The following is an 8729-nucleotide window of genomic DNA, read 5'->3' as shown; positions in this document are numbered from 1 at the left end:
AAGTAAAAAACACAGGAATAAATATGTTGGAGTTTTGATTTAAACCGAGACAGGTCTCTTTCGCGGTTCCTTTTCACGATTGTGTCTCACATGTCGTTGATTCTTAAAAAGATTTGTTTTTTTACATATAAGTTTGAAGCCTGATGTATGGCAATACGTCAAAAAGTTCTTAGGGATGGGGGGCAATACTTTTGCAAGGCCCTGTACGTACGTATTGTATTTGTTGAAAGACTTTCCATTTCCTGTGTACGTCTTCTCAATGTTATTTTGTCCCAAAAGTCTACGTAGATTTTTTTTTAAGTATTTCAGAAAATCATTGTTTTTCTTTGGAAAAAAAAATACTTCAAGTATTTTTTACATGTTGGTATTTCTTCTCGATTCAACTCGATCAGGTAAAATTATGTGCCAATCTTTTGCAAGATTGTAAAATTTTCTAAGCACAATTAAATGTTTGCAAAATCCAGGCATTTGTTGTTGTTTTTTACATTTTAAATCTGTATTTACGTACTACAGTAGTACCTCTACTTACAAATGTCTCTACATACAAAAGTTTAAGGTTACAAAGTACCTGAACGGGAAAATATTGCCTCAAGTTACAAAGGCGTTTTTAGGATAGCTCAGAATACAGTACTCACTGCCTTTGGCTGTCATCCTGACATGCTCTTTGTGTCTCCTTCCCCTGCATGCTCTTCGTGTCCCCTGTTAAAGCTAAAAGGTTACATGAATACTTTTATTATTTCCATTGTTTTTTTTGCAAAATGTGCCTGTTTAATGTTTCTTGTGTGGTAATCTCATTTTAACATGTATCTGTTTTATATTCTGATGCTCTTCTAAATAAAAGAAACAAAATAAATCCACAGACAGACAGGCCTGTACTTACACGGAGTGGATTGAAGTCACGTGTTCAATGTAGCCTATCGTAGTGGAGTAAGAGTACAGTTTCTTCTTCACAAACCTACTCAAGAAATGTATAGGGATTTAAAAATACTCCCAGAAGTAGAAATTGTCCTAAAACTTACTCGAGTAAATGTAATGGAGTCATTTTCTGCAAGCACCATGCTAGGAAGCTACTACAGAAAAACACGGTGCGTCAGAAAACAATATTTTAAAGCGGTGAAAGAGTCAAATAAGAAAATCCCAAATACTCACCGGTAAAATCATTCATATTCCACTCAACGTTTTTTTCCACGATTTTAATACAAAAAGCACATACAAAAGGGTCATATAGAAGCCATGAAACCAGTTTCAAAATTAAATAAAAAAACAAATTGGGTTAAGCAGTGCCACTTTCGTCATCACGATTAGTAGAAGAATAAATAAGATACAAAACAATCCCACCGCGCGCACACTCGTCACCATTACTATTGCTGTAATATTCAAGATAAATACTTCACTTATTCGAATATCCTATATTGTAAAACATCGCGCAGTCACAGCTAAAACAGTAGATATAATACACACGCTGGCAGCCCTCTCACTGGCACGGTTTTTTTTTTCGTAGGAAAACAAAATCAACACAAAAACAGCCCCCAAAAAATGGCAAAAGTCATTCTCAAGCCGTTGGATCAGTGCATTGAAAACCTGAGAAAAGCATGCAGTTGTGCTCGAAAAACCTTCCGTACAACGTCGAAGGAAGATCCCACGGGCGCCGGGTTTTTATGATCGTTTCCACAAAAACAAGATGGCCGACTTCTCGTATGATTTCGAGCAGGGTCTTTAAAGAGGTGGTGTGTAATATTCAGTGCCTCCTAGTGGTTTAAAAAACATCATTTTGATTTGAATACCAGGCAGAGAAACACATAGACGATCATACCAATTTTAAGTCTATAGAAAAATCACCAGCTTAGTGGTCTCCAGCATGGTGGTCTGGCATCTTGCTGCTATCCTATACTCTGAGGCACTGGTTTTCCTTCGCATTAGAAAACACAGTGTTCAAATATCACACACTGGGGTTTTAAGAAAAATGAAAGATTGTATTCTATTCCGAGAGTGGTGATGCTTTTCTTGAGCTGCTACAGTTAATGCTAAATCATTGAGCAGTCGATTTGTTTTGCCATATCGACCGAAACTACCACGGACATCGTGCAATGGCTTTTTCTCGTTTTGTGCAACCATTAAAGGAACAGTGTGTAATATTGGAACACTAGATGTGGCTGTATTTTGCTGTTCAACCAAAAGCCCCGTGCTACAAAGCACAAGGAAACATACTAACCATGGGGACTCAACGTCACCCAAACTCTCCATTTTTAATAAGAATAATCATAAGTTTTATTTAGAAGCGCCTTTCATTGTTTTGTCTCGCCTTTTGAAAAAAATTTAAAAAAAAAAGGGATAAAGAGAACATATGCAGAAAAGACGAAACAAAGAAGACACTACAAACAAGAGAAAAGAAAAAAAGGAAATAAAGAATAAATAAATAAAAATAAGGAAAGAAGAATACAAATAAAAAGAAGACAAATGGAAAAGGAAAAAATAATACAAAAAAACTCATCGTGGAGGAGAGAAAGGGGAAAAAGGGAGAAAGAAAAATGAAAATAGAAGTACGTATGATAGTTCATGTTTTTTATTACATTTTTTAACCACTAGTTGGCACAACATAATACACACGGTCCCTTTAAGGCTCATCAAGTGGAAATAACGATAAAAACGAGGCACCGTTTTACACTCGAGATGCCAGTGAGAGGGTTCCCTTATTTGAACAGTGCAAAACATAAAAACTGTTGCAAGATGCGTCACTCAATATAATGCCACATTATTGGCAAGTGTTGCATGGAATGTAGGCAAGATTCACAGTACCACTGGAAAATGAAAGAGGCGTTCACAGAAATTAGCAGCAGTAATGCTAACGGTAATTCTCTTTTCTTTTTGCCTGTAAATATAACTATTGTGCAGGGGTCACCAATCCTTTTGAAGCCGGGAGCTCCTTTTTGTGTTACTGACTAGCGCAAAAGGGTTAGCAGTTTGATTTACATTTCTCAAATAACTTATCTAGCTATTACTATCTTGTTAACGGATAGTAATTAGAAAAGTAGGGTTTCGTAACCACTGAAACATCTGGGCAATAAGTGATTCTTTTGAGAAAGAGACAGATAGATATACAGAGAGATACAGATAGATACACAGAGAGAGAGAGAGAAAGTGAGAGAGAGAGCACGACAGAGAGTGAGAGAGCACGAGAGAGAGAGCGCGACAGAGAGAGAGCGAGAGAGAGTGCGCGAGAGAGAGAGAGAGCGCAAGAGAGAGTGAGCGCAACAGAGAGAGAGAGCGAGAGAGCACGAGAGAGAGAGCGAACACGAACGAGAGAGAGAGAGCGCGAACGAGAGAGCGCGAGAGAGCGAGGGAGAGAGAGAGCGAGAGTGCGCGAGAGAGCGAGCGCAAGAGAGAGCGCAAGAGAGAGAGAGAGCGAGCGCAAGAGAGAGCGCAAAAGAGAGCGAGCACGAAAAGCGAGCGCGAGAGTGTGAGAGAGAGAGAGGAAGAGCGCAAGAGAAAGCGAGAGAGAGAGATAGAGAGAGAGAAAGAGCGCAAGAGAGCACGAGAGAGAGAGTGAGAGAGATTACGAGAGAGTGCAAGAGAGCGCGAGAGCAATAGACAGAGTGAGAATGACAGCGCGATAGATGGATAGATACAGAGATACAGGCACAGACGAAAGGACAAAGATACAGAGAGAGGGAGAGATAGACAGAGAGAGCAATAGATAAACAGAGAGAGTGAGAGTGCAATAGACAGAGAGAGAGCTAGAGAGATAGGCAGAGAGAGACAGAGAGATAGACAGACAGAGAGAGCTGGGTAGATTGTATCTATTTGTCTGTATTTATCGGATACAGGGACAGACAGATGGACAGAAAGATACAGAGAGAGAGAGGGATAGACAGAGAGAGGGAGAGAGCAATAGACAGAGTGAGAGCTAGAGAGACAGATAGTGAGAGATAGATAGAGACAGAGAGACAGACAGAGCTGGGTAGATTGATAAATAAACAGATAGATACAGAGATACAGGGACAGAATGACAGACAGACAGACAGATACAAAGAGAGATGGAGAGAGAGGAGAGATGGACAGAGATAGATAGACAGAGAGAACTGGGTAGATTGTATCTATCTGTCTATGTATTTATCAGAGATACAGGGAAAGACAGATGGACAGAAAGATACAGAGAGAAAGAGGGAGAGACAGAGAGATCAATAGATAGAGAGAGAGAAAGAGCAATAGACAAAGTGAGAGCTAGAGAGAGATAGTGAGATAGTCAGAGAGAGACAGAGATAGAGAAAGTTGGGTAGATTGATAGAAAAACCGATAGAGAGGGAGAGAGAGAGAGAGAGAGAGAGAGAGAGAGAGAGAGAGAGAGAGAGAGGGGGGAAAGATGGACAGAGAGATGGATAGGCGGAGATAGACATATAGATAGACAAAGAGAGTGAGAGAGCATTAGACAGAGTGAGAGCAAGAGATGGTGAGAGATAGATAGATACAGGTAGAGAGATAGAACCATTTATAGTTAGAGAGATCGCTATGGAAAAAGGAATAGAGTGAGATAGACTAAGAGAGACAAACAAGAGATGGAGAGAAGTAGATAGAGATAGATACATATTAAGATACATACATAGATACAGAGATAGAGAAATTGATAGAGAGATGGACAGAGACAAAGAGAGAGATAGAGATAAAGAGAGACAGAGATATAGTTAGACAGAGAGAGAGTTATGTCGACAGGGAGGGCTAGAGATGGAGCCCACCGAGCACCAAGTCAGTGACCCCTGCCTCATTATATTCCAGTAGGGCTGAATGCAGAGCAACATTGCCAAAGACCAGGTCATCGTCTCTTCCCGTGACGACGCCTGTCCAAATAAATAAAATGCTAATAAATAGCCATCTACAGTTAGTCATAAATTAGGATTGTTAAATACTTAAGGCATCTCAATGAACAACACCCTGTGTAAACTATGAACACTCGTCACAGCAGGGGGCAGTGTCGACGCGGGCAGTGCGCGAGACGAAGAAAGAAGAAGAAAAATGAATCGACTGTCACGTTGCGTAAAGGGCGACGTCACTGAATGTAAATGAAATATCCATTTTTTTTTTACAATTTTTTTTTTGCATTCTAACAGCGATTCGGCAAACGTGACCACAAGGGGGAGTGGGTAGGGATCAGTAGCACTCAACACAGTTGAGTATTTGCACCCCGTTTTTGCATGTTTATCACTCGAACCAATTTTAATATCGCGCAGAGACAACCCAAGGATATACAAAATGCAGTTGGGAAATGTTGATTCCATTTATTAAAGCCCCCCCAAAAATACAAATCTATCTGGCCCCAGGTGAAAAAGTCACTGCCCCTGAACCTAATAGCGAGTTGGGTAACAATATCACAAATTTAACGTTTACGAGAATTGGTAATGAGTCTTTCCAGTGGGGGAGTTTTGGCCCACTCTTCTTGGCAAAATTGTTTCAAATCTGCCATATTGGACAGTTTTATAGCATGACATGAACTGCTCATTCAAGATCACACCACATCATGTCAACTAGATTTAAACCTGGACTTTGACTTGGCCACCCCAGAACCTTCATTTTGTTTTCTTTTTTAGCCATTACGAGGTGAACGTGCTGGTGTGTTTTTAGATCATTGTCTTGCTGCATAGTTCAAGAACTCTTAGCTCTTGCTCTCGAAGCTAACAGCCAAACATTCTCCTTCAGGATCCTCTGGTAAACACCAGAATTCTTTATTCCGTCAACCTTCAGATAGTGGTCCTGGTCCTGAGGCTGCATATAAGCCCCAAACCATCACACTGCCAACCCTATGCTTTACAGTTGGCATCATGTTCTTTTTATCAAACGCTGTGTTGTTTTTACGCCAGATGTAATGGGCAGCACACCTTCCAAAAAGTTCCATTTTTGATTCATCAGTCCATAGCCTGTTCAAAATCCTTGAGGATAATCAAGATGCTTTTTGACGAATGTGAGACAACTCTGTGTTCTTTTTTTAAAGCAGTCATTTTCGACTGGGAACTCTCCCAAGAAAGTCCTTTTTGGCCGGTGTCTTATAGTAGAGTCATGAGCACTGAAGTTAACGAAGGCCTGCGAGGGCTCCAGTTCCTTGGATGTTTGTCGAGGTTCTTTTTTAACCTCCTGGATGAGCCGTCGTCGCACTCTTAGAATAATCTTAGTTGGCCGACCACTGCTGGGAAGGTTGGCCACTGTTCCCAGTTTACTCCTTCTGTAGGTAATGGCTCTGACAGTGGTTCGCTGGAGCCTTACATCCTCGGAGATGGCTTTGTGACTTTTTACAGACTGATAGATTTTCGCATAGGGCCTTGATTTCTTTGTGCCTTAAGAAATAGAATCAACCTTCTAAAACTGCATTTTGTATTTCCTCGGGTCGTCTCTGTGTAATATTATAATTGCTTTGATGATCTGAAACCTTTGCGAGAGACAAATATGCAAAAAGAACAGAAATGAGGAAGGGGCTAATACTTTTCCACCGCACTTTAAAGAGCCAATAATAATAAAAAAGCCTGTGCTTGTTCATTAGCTATGAAAACAGAGGACGCCATTTTTGTAGTTCAAGAATGCATGCGGTTTACGTTCCGAAGCTGACGGCTAAATCACCCCGCAGACCACGACGAGTACTTGCACTAATACTATATTTCGGCCGGCGACAGTTTTGTGTTTTTTCTTTTGGCTTTGCGGAGTCGTAAATGTCTGGGAAAAGACGGAAGCGTTGTGCTCATGTGCGCCACAGGGCTAGCGACGTTCGTTTGGCAGCTCGAGTTGCAAAAGGGGGTGAAGAACTTGGTCAGGAACTTTCCATAGGAAATCGGTTTTCCGGTATTCCGAGTCAGCGACGCCACCGCTAAAGGTTCGAGCGGGTATGCGTGATTTAGCAGCGAGGTGAGACCCTTGGAACCCCCCTACATTAAATCTCCAATTGGTTTAGTCTGCTAATTTATTGCAGCCACCATTTTGGCCATTGAACATTGTTGAAAGAGGGGAAATGAGAACCAGGGCTCCACTCACGATAGAGAAGAAGCAAAATATTAAGGCAAAATATGAAAGTGGGGGTAAATTTGAAGATTTGGCGAGAGAATTTAGGCAAAGCAGGTCCACCGTCTCCACCGTCGCAAGACGAAGGGACCTGAAAGTCAGACAGTGGCGACGGAGGACGGCAGTAAATAAAGATACGGAAAAGCTTCCTACGATTTGAAGAAGAGAAGAAGAAAAGGAAGATGTTTGATGAAAACAATTTAAAAATATTCTGAGATCTAGACAGAAACAAAAATCGTAGATCGCTATTTTATGCGTCCAGCGAATGAACATTTAACTCACTTTTTACATTTTAATCTCTATACGGTGGCCTTGCGGGTAGGGCTCCCGCCCCGAGACTGGGAGGTCACTGGTTTGAGCCTCAGCTGAATAATACCTAAGACTTACGAGATTGGTACCCGTTGCCTACCTGCTTGGTGTTAGGCATTTTATATATATGTATATCATTTTCATTTGTTTTGTTTTTTTTTGTTTAACTGTTTTGGGGTAATAAACCTCAGTCCTGTACGTATTCTTTATCTTTTGTATTCCTTTAGCCTAATTTTTTGTTTTATTCATACTATGTGGCACATTTATGAACATTGACTGAACATTCGTGTACCTACCGGGCAGTTTCAGTTGATTTAATGGGGGTTCGTTTGCATTCGATGACCCTGGAACGGATTAATCCCGTTCCAATTCGTTTCAATGGGAAAACGTGTTTCAACATACAACTGTTCTATTTTACGTCACTGCCGTAACCAATTAAATTAGAGTTGAGTGGCGCTACCACGTATTATTTTCTCTGTATCAACCCTGTCATGTGGTAAAAAAATTCCAAGAAGATGGAAAAAAAGACTTGACTATTAAGGCTCTCAGAACAAATTTGCTTATATAATTATATACAGTACACATATATATATATATTTTTTATTTTTATTTTTTTGTTCCACATAAAAGCAACAACCCATTTAGTATTGAAAGTTTTAAAGATGTTTACTCTTCAAATAAGTATGTAATAAACTATTAAAGGACAATTTTTTCACACTACACCGCCGATAATTTCATAAATATGAGCTAAAAAAAATTCCCATGGAAAGATTCCAACTGTTCTTACTGCAACCCTGTTTGTTTTTTTATAAAATCGTGGCGATTCGCTGACTTCGCAGCGTCGATATACACAAACATTTTTTGCAAAAAGCTGCACGATAAGATTCATAACACGTTGGAAATGACCCCGCCCCTGACGAGGCGTCGGCCAATCGCGTGCCTTTGTTGCTACGCTACGATCATAAAAAGGTAAACGCGGCATTTTTGTATATCAGGAAGGAGCGCGATCGAAGAAAAGACAGCTAGCTTGCGATACGACGTTAACGTCATGGCTTTGAGGACGTGCTACGCGACACTGATGGATCTCAAACCGGGGTTCTCGGGTCCATTGAGGCCCCCAACCACAACCACACGAAAAACAAATGGCCTTTTTAGAAAATTGCGAATAATAGTATCTAAATTGTATATTAGGATATATGCTAAAATTCTTTTTTCTTTTTTCATGTATCTGTATTTCAACCTCATACTAGTACTCAGTAGTTGAGTATTGTTACTGGTGTCGATGTGAAAAACAACCATAACAGAATTATGCCTTTGCAGATCATGGCAGACTTTTTGGGGTTGTTTGAAAGAAATGGATCCATTTGTGGCAATTCTTCATTTAT

The sequence above is a fragment of the Urocampus carinirostris genome, chromosome 16 (genome assembly GCF_059441175.1).
Source record: "Urocampus carinirostris isolate Australia breed hairy pipefish chromosome 16, RoL_Ucar_1.0, whole genome shotgun sequence".
NCBI classification, from domain to species: Eukaryota; Metazoa; Chordata; class Actinopteri; order Syngnathiformes; family Syngnathidae; genus Urocampus; species Urocampus carinirostris.
The sequence above is the reverse complement of the archived record's forward strand: the minus strand, read 5'-3'. Positions refer to the sequence as shown.